Source organism: Nymphalis io, chromosome 25 (assembly GCF_905147045.1).
Source record: "Nymphalis io chromosome 25, ilAglIoxx1.1, whole genome shotgun sequence".
In the NCBI taxonomy this organism is placed as follows: Eukaryota; Metazoa; Arthropoda; class Insecta; order Lepidoptera; family Nymphalidae; genus Nymphalis; species Nymphalis io.
Genome location: NC_065912.1, coordinates 4,837,422 through 4,852,615, shown reverse-complemented (window position 1 = coordinate 4,852,615; position 15,194 = coordinate 4,837,422). Strand labels below are relative to the sequence as shown.

The 15,194-nt window shown below is 33.7% G+C and overlaps 1 protein-coding gene across 1 annotated transcript in view; it reads right to left on the bottom strand.

The window, feature by feature from the left end:
* LOC126778140 (5-hydroxytryptamine receptor 1-like) overlaps window positions 1–15,194 on the bottom strand; it is a 140,798-nt gene that overhangs the window by 94,964 nt on the left and 30,640 nt on the right. The gene's annotated exons all lie outside the window — the stretch shown is intronic.

Here is a 15,194-nt window from a genome sequence, read left to right as displayed (position 1 = left end):
CGCATTGGAGCAGCGTGATGGAATAAGCTCCAAACCTTCTCCTCAAAAAGGATAGGATGCCTTAGCCCAGCAGTGGGACATTCACAAGCTGTTAGAGTACTGTTCTATACCATTAGGACGACTTTGGTGTCAAATATCCAACCTATCAAACCGCGCGATCCGTACTGTCACATTCAAGTATTAATGTTAATAATTATTATATATTAGGCTTATTTAAAACGTCACTGAATGTTTCCAGTAAATATATAATTGAACTAAATCTGAATGATTGACTGAATTTGTCGCTGTATGTATAATAAATTAATTACTTTATGACGTTAGCAAGTTTTGACAGGTTAACGTGTGTATGAATATTAAAAGAGTAAACTCGAATGTAAATATTTATTATTCTGACGTTAGCGTCAAATATAAAATTACTAGATTAAAACATTTTACTCATCGTAAAAAATATAACAATCAAATTAAATATATATAATATCACTGAAATTATTAACATTTGCTCTAATTATATATTTTCGCATATATAATAAAATATAAACTTCACGTAATAAAAAGGAAACCACAAATTACTTCATATTTCGATTTAAATTATTTTAATATTTGTCAATTCATAAATTTAAAGCTGAATCAAAAACAAAATACTTATCATATAAAAACGTCGTTACCATTCGTTTTTTATTTATTTATTTATTGACGAAAACAACATACACGTGAATATCATGTATAAAAAATACCTTAATTAAAATCGTAATTGAAACGTGAACTTTGAAAAATATAACCAATTTAAATGTTAAAACTAACGCTACAGTTTGAAGATCGTTCACATTATAAATTTCCATGTTTAAATTTGAATATGAAAAGTAATAATAATTAAAACCGAAGTCCCAAGTCGGGACTCCAAAATGCTGTTGTTATAATCCCATATTAAGTAATGCACGAAAGCCTTAATCTTACGCCTTATGACTGCAGCTGTGTCGGATTGCCGTCCCTTAACGCTATAACAGTAAGGAAGAGATTGCAGTTTACCTATCACAGGCTTTGATTATCCGGCATTATTCATATACTTATACTATCAAAATAGTCTAATATACTATCTATGATGAGCCATCTCATGTTAATTTTTTTTTAATTTGGACAGGTGGATCTAGAAGTCACGGTAGCATGCGAAAGCGATCCCGTGGCGCTCCTCGTTAAGACGGAAAGGGTACCGCTAATTTTTTAGTGGGTATTCCGATATTCGGGGCGCACTCGACGCCTTGTACACCGGCGAGCCCCACATACCCCCCCCCCCCTTTTCCCGTGGGGGAAACGCGTAACGCGTTTTTTCAGCGTAAAAAAAACAAAACTGGTGGCTAGATGTAAGGTCACAGACCCGGAGGTCCTGGGTTCAACTCCCAGGTTAGGTCAATAAAAAAATAATGGGCTTTTTGTCGAAAATTCTCAGTAGCCGAAGTCTGGAAGTTTGGAAGTGTGTACAATATGTCCTGCGCAGTTGGCTAATATCACTTGAGGTTGGTCGCCGTGGCCGAAGTCGGTCCAGAGGACATTATTATTATTTATATTACTATAGATAACATAATGAAGTCAACAAACTAGCTACTAATCCATAATTATTAGAACTGTGTCTGTGTAGATATTCGTGTATTGAATTTCTTTTTTATTTTAAAATGGAATGTTAACCAACGCTCTAAGATACAAGGCACGTCTCAGTTGTGTTTATTTTTAAAAATGCTATTTTAAGACATTTTTAAGTATTTCGTAATTATAATTCAATACGACTCTACAGATATTTGGTTACAAAATAAATAATATTTGTATTAAAAATGATAACAAAATAACGAGTAAGTGGATCGTGAGAAGAGACATGACAGTATATTTTCGTTCAATATTATATATTGTAAAATAAAATATCAGATATATTTTATGTAGGTTTTTATTTTGTTAAATTTCTTTATAATTACAATAACAATAATATGGCAAACTATATCAAACCTATTTTTTAACGTTTTGATTTTAAACCTTGTTGTTTGTAGTAAATATATTCCTTTATTAACTAATTATTTACGAATATTTTTACGAATGTTCTAATGGTCAGTTTTTTAGGGTAAATGAATAAAGAACAAGCAACATGATTTGTTTCTTTTGCCATTGAAAGAAATAAAATGTAAAATTAATAGAATTGTACCTTGGACCTCAAATAGAATTGTATGTTAATGATTTTTTACAGAATTATTTATTATTTTTGGTCATATTGCGTAAAATTTTAATTAATTTATCATTTTATTATGTATTTGTTATTATTCTATTATGTATTTTTGATTTAATTATTTCTGAAGACTTAACTGTTGGTCTTCCTAAAATAAAAAAAAATAAATAAACATTAAAAAAAACATGGTAGTTAAATATTAACTATATTTACGAAACAAAAAAGCTTTTATTTCTGTTAATGCTTATTACTATTCATAATTTGATAAAATACTAAAAAAAATATACTAAATATTCAGAGGGTATCGTTACTTAATATAAAAATATTACGGTTTCATATACCCCTTAATTAATATATACTTCGGTTATGTTTAAAATAAACAATGACAACAAATTTAACAAACATATGAGGTTATTTGATCAAAACTTCTAATTTATGTACATGTAAAACATATCGCACTGATTATTATATCAAAGTTGAGTTTAAAGTGGAGAAGTAATTTGAATTTCGAAATAGTTAAACTTCTTTTGAAATTGGAAATGAAATGAGATGTCAAGAAAATCGATCTTCACTAAGTCGAAATTATAGCGTTAATCTGGGTGCAATCTTATAACATGGAACATTCCGTCACGCTGCTAACAAACGGGTTAGTAAATACACATGTGGGAGCATTTTATCCGACACATGACGATATTTTCATTTGCCACTGAAATATGAGATCAATTAAAATTCAAATTAAGCAAAGGTTAAGTTTTCAACCGCTGGGCCATTTATTGTCACGCACTTTTATACGTTATTTTTATATAACTTTATCGATTCACACATTGAACGCTATACAATATCTTCTAGAAACATTTTCTCATGTCACCCTTCAGTTAGCTAATTTGAACGTAATATCCATACACAATATACCTGAACCTTAACTGTATGTTATTGTATCTATTGATGAAAAAGGTATTCAAACAGTAGTTTCAAAGACAAGTACAAAGCGTATAAACTTTAATTCGTAATTTACATAGATAAATTTACTTTGTAAAATTTTACCATATCGAGTACTAAAAAAGTTCTTTTAAATATATGAACGATCAAAAACAGAATAGACTGAAATGTTTTATGATTTAGCTAAGAAAATTTTGGCAAGAATCCCTGAAATATAAACATTAATTGTCCTAACTTGGACGTTACATAAGATACTTAATGTAATACATTTTATAATTATAAAAAAATGTACTAATTATTGTCCTTCAAACTATAGAGTAAAATTTACTATAACAGTGTAGAAAAAAAAACACTAAATCCAAATATAAGCCAAGCAAGTCTAGCGCTGAATTTTGTTTATTCATTTATCACAGTGAAATATCAGTTTTCACGCCAAACTTTTTCCTCTCAACGTTATTACGAGGCTAAAAATATAAGCCGCCACTGAAATTTGTTGCCACGGATATCTATTGTGTTTGTAATGAAATGTAAAATTGATACCAAAGTGCTAGTGGTGGTATAAATTATCTATCACATAATATTTACGAACGTCAAATTTTGGAATCCTGACAAACACCACGGAATCGTTTATATCAATCAAACAGATTGAAAGCACTACTCGTGTGAGAAGTTAAAAAAGTAAAGTCGGATAAGTAAAATGTCCCACTGCTGTTCCCAGCTGCTTTACCGCGTGTCGGTATTTGTTGTAACTCGTTGTCAGTCATGTGACACATGTAGTAGGATTACTTTCGACACATGCAGGATCCTTCAAAGGTATGAATTTGAAACTCTAAAATAAAAACACATGAAAATTAAATGGTACTGACTCACAAACATGGTTAGAGATTTATTTCTGCCCCCGAGCTAACTCGATTCTAGCTAATTTAACTTTATGTCTATATTAAACTGAAATAAGCATCAATAAATTGCAGTAATCATTTTCAAACATTCGACACAATCCATTCACAATCGTAATTCAAGTTCGTTACGACATTCGAGCAAGAAATCAATTGCTGTCAACCTTATGCTCATAAAATTATTTACATCAATCAAAATCACTATATTATTTTATTCATATAGTATATTTACCAATCAGAAATAGAAGAGCTTGATGAATAAATATTACAAGATTAGTGTCATTACAGATAGGAGTTTTCCAGCAAATAGTATATACAGGCTAGCTACTTAGTATATTCAAGTTAGTGAGATTTGAAACAGAAATCGTAGAAAATTCAACCCCAAATCGATTAAAGACTGAATTGAAGAACTTCGATCCACATGATAGATCATATAAATAATTCATGTATAATTACAATTTGTAATAGAAATGAAATAGGAAGTGATAGGAACTTGTGTAGAATACATTTGAATAATATTCTTTTCTGTTCAAAGAACTCTGTACGCGTTTTTAGTAAAGTGTATTTTGAATAGTTTTTGATATAAAATATCTATTGACGCGCCTTGAAAGTGAGACTGGGTCCTATGCCGACTTGCCCCCCTGGACAGTCGCTCTCTGCTCTTATGTGTGTGCGTAGCGCGTATACAATATACATAGTTACTATATATTATTATATCTATATATATATTTTTTTTCATTAACCATCAATTTCAATGTTTTACTAACGAGCGCCCCGTGACGGCTACATATTTGATTCGGTTTTCTAAGACGAACTTGCAAGTTGATGCAATACGGTATCATTTTTACATTATTTATCATATTCGCTATATTTTAGAAAAATATTAGAAGAATTGAATTGTATTATTTGATATCTTTATTTTATTTTGTCAAATACATTATACACATAACAGTATTATATAATTTTAAATTATTAGACAAAAAGCTTATATTTATATAAAGGCTAGAAATTAATATTTAATATTATTTTTTTTTTAATTAATTCTCATATTACATGTTTTATTCCAAAAATAAATCTATCTCTAGATTAAATTTATGTATATTCGAACAGAAGCAATTAATGATTATTACTACTTATGATTATGAATTATTACTGTTTATATAAATAACTATGATCTTTTATTACATTGATAAGATTAATACACGAACTGAAGAGACATGATTGTAATAACCATAAAAAAAACATTAATTAATATGACAGACAAGCGAGCTTACGAACCATTTCATCATGCGCCATCTCATGCTAAGTGATTACCTTGGCCCATACCGACACAACAAAATTTATATGATACTCTTTACATAATCAATGCACCGCAAACAATCGGTTACCTAAATCAGATATTCAACCTTTAAACCAGAACATCAATCAACAGTCAATCGTTGTCCACTGCTGAACATAGGCCTCTCCCAAGGTGCGCCAAAGCTCCCTGTCCTCCGCCTTCCGCATCCAGTTGGTGCCCGCCACCTTCTTAAGGTCGTCGGTCCACCTGGCTGGAGGGCGCCCTACGCTGCGCTTGCCGATTCGCGGTCTCCACTCTAGGACTCGTCTGCTCCAACGGCCATCGGTCCTACGACATACGTGACCAGCCCACTGCCACTTCAGCCTGCTAATTTTGCAAGCTATGTCGGTGACTCCGGTTCTTTTCCGGATAATCTCATTTCTGATCTTATCCTTCAAAGATACTCCGAGCATAGCTCGCTCCATAGCACGCTGAGCGACTTTGAATTTGTGGACTAGTCCCGCAGTTAGTGTCCACGTTTCGGCACCGTATGTCATGGCAGGTAAGACGCATTGGTTGAAGACTTTCGTCTTCAAACATTGCGGTATAGACGACTTGAGGACTTGACGAAGGTTGCCAAATGCTGCCCATCCCAAGAGAATTCTTCGATCGGCTTCCTTCTCGAAGTTGTTCCTACCGACTTGTATTATCTGTCCTAGGTAGGTATATTCACTAACAACTTCGAGAGGTTTCCCCTCGACGTATATCGGTCCCGGCACGACATGCCTATTGAACATGACCTTGGGAAGACTCGCCTAGGCTACGCAGCATTTCGGTGAGTTGTTCCAGCGACTCTGCTATGATGACGATATCGTCGGCAAATCAAAGGTGTGAGATGTACTCGCCGTTTACATTGACTCCATACCTAGTCCAATCCAGCGTTTTGAAAACGTCTTCCAACGCGTTGGTGAACAGTTTCGGGGATATTACATCCCCCTGTCTCACCCCTCTGCGCAGTTGGATCGCCTTCGTCTTACAGTCCTGGATGTGGACAGTCATTGTAGCGGCGTTGTACAGACATCTCAGTACCTCGATATATCTCCAATCGATATGACATCTCTGCAATGAGTCGAGCACTGCCCAGGTTTCGATGGAGTCGAAGGCTTTCTCGTAGTCCACAAATGCCATACACAGCGGCTGATTGTACTCTTCGGTCTTCTGTACAATCTGCCGAACAGTATGGATGTGGTCCACGGTGCTGTAGCCTGATCGAAAGCCGGCTTGCTCTGGGGGCTGGAACTCGTCAAGTCGTCTGGCGAGACGGTTCGTGACGACTCTTGAGAACAGCTTATACACGTGACTCAGGAGGGAGATTGGTCTGTAGTTTTTCAAGAGGGTTTTATCACCTTTCTTGAAAAACAGTACCACCTCACTCCCGCTCCACGTTTCCGGGGTCTTGCCATGCTGGATGACGGAATTAAAGAGGCTTGCTAGCTCTTTCAGGACCGGAGTCCCGCCTGCCTTAAGCAACTCTGTTGTAATTCCGTCATCTCCCGGAGCTTTGTTGTTTTTAAGCTGTTCTAGAACCGCCCTAATCTCGCCTTGGTCAACGACCGGGAGCTCCTCGGAGTAATGGCGCATAAGACGGGCTGGTCATCAATACTGATTCCCACGGGTTTATCCGATCTTGAAGAGAACAACTGCCCATAAAACCTCTCTACTTCTCCGACAATCTCAGGCCTAGAGGTAACGACTCCACCATTTTCAGTTTTAAGTTTTGTCAGACGCGGCCTCCCAAACTTGCGAGCGAACACTTTCGATCCCGGATTTTGCTCAATCGCAGCCTTGATGGCACGGGTATTGGAGCGTCGGAGATCGCGTCGCGTCAGCGTTTTTATTGTTCGGTTTAAGGCCTTATCTGACAAAAACGATGGTAGTTCTCGTCGTTTTCTCATTAACTCGAGTGTCTCAGCAGAGAGTTTTGGTGCGTTGTCTCTTCTCTGTGGCGGAAAACACTTGCGGGATGTGTTTTGCAGTATTTTGAACAGCGTGTCGGTTCTCTCATCAATGCTGCTTATGGTTTCCAACGCGGTGAATTGATTTTGAAGTTCCATTTGGAACTTTTCGGAACCTTGAGCAGCTTGGAGCATGGTAGGTCGGAGAGTAGACGTCATCATTCTCTATCTTTCGGCTTTATGTTGATATTTAGAGTGCCTCGAACCAAGCGGTGATCACTTCCGGTATTAAACCTGTTGATCACTGAAACATCTCTAAATATGTGCCTTTTATTCGAAATGATAAAGTCTATCTCGTTCCTTGTCACGTTATCGGGGCTTCGCCAGGTCCACCTCCTCTGAGGCTTCTTTTGAAAGAAACATAGCATCTCTATAACAGTCAAACAATAACCATGAGTCATGTGTGACTCGCAGGACCATAAAATTATTAACTGATAAGTTTTACTGGTGGTAAGGCTTTGTACAAGCTCGTCTGGGTAGGTACCACCCATTCATCAGATATTCAATCACCAAACAGCTATAAAAAGTATTGTTGTGTTCCGGTTTGAAGGGTGAGCCAGTGTAACAGACTCAAGGGACATAAAATCTTATTTCCCAATGGCGCATTGGTGATTTAAGGGATGGTTAATAATTCTTACAATGCCAAAGTCTATGGTAACCACTCACTATCATATGGCCCCATTAGCCCGTCGGAATACCTATTCCATAAAAAAGTGGACCTGATGAAAAGACAGAGCACAGAGCTCTAATTGTATCGGTGTAAATAAATAGGAAATTATTACACTACAGCGAGAACCAGACAAGCCAAGAGAGAATTTATACTCTCAGCAATGATGTCAAGTATCGAGACAATATCAATAGGATATTTTATGAGTGGCTCTTTGTCGTTATGGGAAAGGGATTTCGAAGAGTTATTAATTAGGAATGCCTGTGTCTGCGATTTTTGGACATCGGACATTGATAATAATTGTTTTTATAAATCAAATAAAATATTAGTTCGTCCAATATATTCCTCGCACTACTATAATTATCTTGATGGTAGGGCTTTGTGCAAGCCCATCTGGGTAGGTATGACCCAATCATCACATATTCTATCACTAAACTATACTTAATATTGTTGTATTCCGGCTAGATGACTAAGCTGCAAATACGAGTGTCAAACCATCTTAGTTCAAAAGATTCGTGGAGCACTGGAGATATATGAAATAGTTAATATTTCTTACAGCACCAAAGTTTATGGGCGGTGGTCACCACTTTACATCACGTGGCTTATTTGCCATTTGCCCAGGCCATGTAGAAAATGTAAGTGACATTTCTAGTTAAACTTAGGTTTCTAAGAAGGAGCTACAGCTGTAACAGCTGTTCTATAGCTGTTTCTAGTTCAGTAAACATATAATCATGGTACATATGGATATGAAATTAAACGAATTATGGTCAATATTGCGTCCAGCTATCCCTGTTAGTAGTTAACAATAGTATACCTAATGTTCAAATACTTATTATAAGCAATACTCTACATTAAAGGCGTTATTTTTAATGAAGAATATATGATTAGTAAATAAAAAAAAATATGGTACGTCTTTGTTTGATTTTTTGCGAAACATTATTTTTATAAGGTTATACAAATGTTGAGCAAAATTTTCGAATAATGTGAGTATAAAAAAAATTAAACTAGTGTTACATTGAAACGCAGATGTGTGCTGATAAGGAAGCGTTTAATCTTTCAATGTCACTGAACCTCTTATCAGCCTACAGATTTCATTATAATTGATGAACATAATTAAGATATTATTAATTGTTGATAGAATTAATATCTACTGTTTCTAAAACGCATCGCAAAAACGGTGTTATATTTTTTTTTGTCTCTGAATTAAATGATCTATTTTTAAAGTATTTTTATTGTTTTTTTTAGTGGCTTAATCTGTCTTTTAGCTATGCTATAAAGTTTATTTCATTGTATAATTATACAATATAAAAAGTCACAAATAATAAAATGTTTAGTAGTATTTTATTTATAAAAAATATATATTATCGTTTTTATCAATTCCACAATATACATTTATTTTTATCATCTGTACTAATAATTATACAGCCAAATATTAATGCTAGATAAATTGTTAATTTAAAATACGTCAAGCGCAAAGTCAATGACTTTAGTTCCAGTTGGCATTGCATTGGCATTGCACGGTATAACTTATAAATGTAAATGTCATTGTCACGGGCGTGTGTGTTTTTGATTACACTAACCAATTATATACACTGAAGTTGTATGATTGTTATGTCATCACGCGTATTAGCTTTACAAATTCAAATGAACATAGACCTACCCAGTACTTAACAGAACCGTACCGTACCGTAACAGCCTTTAAATGTCCCACTGCTGGGCTAAAGGCCTCCTCTCCTCTTTTTGAGGAGAAGATTTGGAGCTTATTCCACCACACTGCTCCAACGCGGGTTGGTGGAATACACACGTGGCAGAATTTTAGTGAAATTAGACACATGCAGGTTTCCGCACGATGTTTTCCTGACGGTGTTTTCCTTCACCGTAAAGCACGAGATGAATTATAATCACAAATTAAGCACATGAATATTCAGTGGTGCTTGCCCGGGTTTGAACCCACGATCATCGGTTAACATTCACGCGTTCTTACCACTGGGCTATCTCGGCTTAACAGAACATTACTCCGCAATACCGGATCGAATCCTTAAATACAAATACGGAAAATAATTTTAATAAAGTGAATTTTACAATAACATTAAAACAACTGACCAAAATATATGATAAAATAATTAAAAATATATATTTAAGAATAATGATAACATTAGATATAATTATATATGTATATAAATCAATTCGCAATTAACAGACTGAAACCAATCATAATGTTTTTGGAATTCCGACGTCAATTAATTTGACTACCAAATCATTTATGCTGGAATTTTCACAGTCCAACGCTTCTCTTCAATGCACTTAAATTAGTTTTTAGGTATATCCTAGGTGGGCTTTATGTAAGCATAGTTTCGATTTAAATGGTCAGCGAGCTAGTGTGACTACAGGCACATGGGACATAACGTCTTGGTCTCCTAGGTTAGTGGTACATTGACGATGTAGGAAATGGTTGATATTTCTTGAATAACAATTAGCTCATACAAGTGTTCATAATGAACCTATTATTAAATTTAATCGAAAATAAGCAGTAAAAGTACTATTACTTACTCTTTGTCATCTATTATATATATTACATGTATATATATACTCCAGAAGATTTCATCCACGGCGGCCAAACTAAAAGATTAGTCAACTGCGCAAGAAATATTATAGACAAGTGTGTGCGAAATCACAGTTGCACTCTCTATTCCCTGACTCTCATAATCCGATGGAATGGCAATCCGACACGACCGGCCTGAGCCCAGGCGCAGGAACAACTGCTTAACGTGCCTTCCAAAGCACGGAAGTGTATACACTTCCAGCTTCCAGACTCCGGGCTGCTACTGAGAATTTTCGCCAGAAAAACTCAATATTTTTATTGGCCTGATCTGGAACTTAAGCCCAAGACCACCGTGTCTGCAGCCTTACATGTAGCCACTACACTAACGAGGCAGTCTATAATAATCATATACTTACATTTTATTTATACGGCTACTATCTCAAAGCTCTTTTATCATCTACATAGTTTAAGGGTAACGAACTTCATTCTAGTGTAATTTCAAATTGTAACCTCTCAGCTTTAAAAGCTATAATTTAAGCAATGATTTTTTTTCAAGACCAAAATCTCACCCGTCGCATAAAAATAGACTTATTCTTAATATGTTTCGTTAATTTAATAATAAGACTACTTTATTCTATAGATTCGTAACCAAAAATGTTTTATACTATAAAAAAAAATTCGAATTCTATGTGGCCTTCCACACTTTATATATTACTAGCTTAGTCCCGGCTTCGCACCGCTGGTTTTTTTGTAGGTAGTCTATTTGCTGACTAGGCGTCTCATATACACTCCCACTTACGAGCAAAAAAGGTATTTATAACATCAGCTTTCAATTGTCACTAGATGCACTTAGAGACAATTGCAAATATATAAACATTTTTTAATTCATTATTATTAAAATCTATTCCATCAAATGTAATGCAAACACCACATAAGCTGACCACTATTACTCTTATCAAGTGGTATTCATTCGATATTATAATGTATATTCAAGATGTGCTCGACAAAAGAATCATTCTCGAACATATTATATACACATTTAAGTCAGATTCATAGTTATACATATGTACACATCAACATGATAAATCGATAAACGTCATAAAAGAAAGTGATTGTAATTAAAATTAAATCTTTATTAACGCCTTGCCAAGGCAATAGATATAGATAAGTTGCTATTATGTATAGTTTCACTAATATATGTATATTAATTTTCTTAACCAGAACTAAATTAAATATATACAAATAAAAATACAATTGAATAGCGATTATAATGGAACAAAACTTGGTAAATTTAAGCGTTTTAGATTTTTTGCACTGTCCCTATTGCATATTATGGTTCAAAATATTTGTAATTATGTGCTTGGCATTGAAAGAATAATGTAAAGAGTCAGAGCTGGTCCCTAGAGCGAAGTAAGGGAAAGAATAATTTCGAAATGAACAAAGTTTAAAGCGAGCTCAAATAGCGTACATCTGACAAATGAATCTGACAAGTTTGATTTGATAAATTATATCGAAGTATCCTTAGCAGACTACAGTGAATTACATCCGCTACAGCTGGTTACAAGACTGCTAAAGAATATATACGTTGATAAAAAATTAAAAAGCAGACACATACGATCATACAAATGTTAAATTACAATGGTCAGTTAGATAATCATATATTAAGTATTGCAATTAGAAACCTTTATCAAAAATGATGGTTTATTGTATTCGTCGAATTGTTATAGTACTCAATATAAATTTAAACAAAACCGTGGAATTATGATTATGAACAAAATATGTTTATATACTAACTGCTCCGCACGGTCTCATCCGCTTGGGCGGTATAATAAACTCTGCACCAGTGGGTTTTAGCGTGATGTCATATATAGTCTTAGTAAGTCGTAATCAGTCGTAGTTCTCAATAAAAGGGCTGTCTAGAGGAAATTCTTTTTTCAAATCACGAACGAACGAAAAGTTTTACGCGTTTAAACAAACAAACAAAACTACTTCTTCATAATATTAGTATATTATATACGTATATGTATATACGTATGTATATATAAACCTAGTGGTATACCTGTGTACATTAACATCATCAATTTCATCTGTAATTCCGAAATATTCGGTTTACAAAAGCCATGTTAACGGCTTACATTAACAATACAATCATTAGCCTTAGGCTTTTGAAAACATTAATATATATCACATACATTAAGAGAAGGATGTTGGTGAGGGAACGCCTTTATATTATCGTCTTAATTTTCAAGTTGATAAATAATGCTTTTGCTTGAATTTACTAGGATTGTCGGCGAATATATTTTTATTTGCTATTTTTTCATAAAATATAAAATACAAAAGTTTAAATGCATTATAGTTTTAAAAATAGAATTAATTTTGAATTAATTGATTAGTACTTACTGTACATTCGGTAGGTACGAATAATTTTAACTGATATAAAATACTTACTTCTCTTTTATAATTACTAAATATTATAAACCTCGAAGCAAATCGGTGTGGTAGTGCTCTATATTATCAGTATAAATTTAAAGTTGCGATTCAATCAGCTCATTACAAGAAAGAAATACGCTAATGGCCTCTTGTCTATCACAAAGATCTTGTAATAGTCATAATAGAAAATACAACCACATTGATCTGTTTAAAAATAGTTTAAGTAAATTTTATAATCTTGTGAAAAATACTTATTAGTAATTAACCATAACTATATTTACGTTAAAATTTTACTTTGTCATAAATAGTTATATTTTATGTAACATCAAAATTAGTCCACTTCCCTGTTAAAACAGTAGTGGAAACTTAACTGGCATAAGTGTTAAAATATGATTATTATATTAAGTTGTAATATACGATATGCTGTATGTTTCCCTAATAAATAAATAAATAAATAAATAAATAAACAATGAACTACTCGTATATAGTAAGTAGTAAGTTATTTTATTTACATTAATAATAATGAAAAATAAATTGATTGATACTTAAAATTTAAATTATATTTTTATGTATAATAGATTGATTGACACGTTGATTTTATTTAATTAAATTCGTATTTTTGAATCATAATATAGATAGCAATAGTTTTATGTAATATGAATCACTTTCGACAATTCTCAGAGATTTATATTCTAAGAGGTACTGGTTAGGTCGGATGGACAGTCTTGTCGCTGATCGGCTGTCATCTTTACCTGTTTACAATATACGTAATCGCACTTTATATCTCACTCGTAAAATATTAACAAAAAACTTTCAATCTGTATGATTGTAATTTTGATGCCTGTATCCCTGTATGTTAATAATTATCATATTCAATGTCGCCTATCGCTTTCTGACATTTTACGATCTGTGACTTTAGTATTCGTTCTCATATAACAGTTTTACCCACATGACTCTAGCGTCGTTCATAAACGTCCGATAAACAAGCTGTTACATATAATTTTCCAATTAAGTTTTATGTCCAGCGCAAGCCGTGACGAAACTCTTGAGACAATACCGCCGTTCGATTGTAACCGGCCGTGCCGTTATAACGGAATTTTCATAGAATTTCAAATTATTCCGAAACTTATCTTACAATGAATTCCTTGGTCAGATACGATATCATTGTTCTTTTTTAATTATAGACAATGTAACAGTCTAAGGCGTTTAAATAGTTTTGAAGGTCAATAACAAGAATCAAATGTCAACATCATCACTCCTCATTTGCTTCCCAAATAATTGTGGTCTGCGCAGTCTGTTTTCAACGTCTATATATAAATGATTTGGTAGTTTGTACGGCCGACCGTCCGCCTGACTGAAATTCTCTGCACGAGAAAATATAAATATGGATATGAGACCATTATTATTGATATAGAAGGCAAAAACACTTTCATTAATCTTATTCGTAATTCTAGTTACGCATCGCGGTAAACAATTGGATAAAATTAAATGAAACTTAATAACATGTCATTGTTAAATAAAACGTAGTTTGGTAATGAGTTGAATATTACGAAAATAATTTTGTGTATCCTTTATCAAGCGTCAGTTGATGAAACCTTGCTTGAAGACCTGAAAAACATTACCAGTGATCCATAAATAATAAATTTTAAAAAACATGCCAGGGTTTAATCGAAAAATCGTGCCTTTATATCAAATTTTCATGGAATAAGGTAAGTGAAGTACGTTGTTGTAAATAATTTTTATGCCAGCGACGCTGAAACGAATAAAATATTACTGTCACCTTCCTATTAAGGTCGTTTTGGGTTTAATGAAAGTCCGAGAAATTTACGATGTTATGCTCAGCTTTCGCACCGAGTAACCGGCTCATATCCTTTAAATCAGGAGTCACGTTTTTTTTTCACAGACTGTTATTATAAATGAGATTAATATCGTAAATTATATTAGTATTATTATAATTACTACTTGGTACGTACTAAGTCATTATTCGGAAATTCTAAGCACAATTTTTTAAAAGAAGACTTAAGTTAAAAACAAAACATGTTATTGTAATTTTACAAGATATTAAATCTATCTTCTGGTTTCTGGAGCCTATATTCCACCACGCTGCACCAATGCGGGGTGGAATACACATGTGGCAGAATTTCAGTGAAACTACACACATGCAGGTTTCCTCACGATGTTTTCCTTCACCGTAAAGCACGCGATGAATTATAATCACAA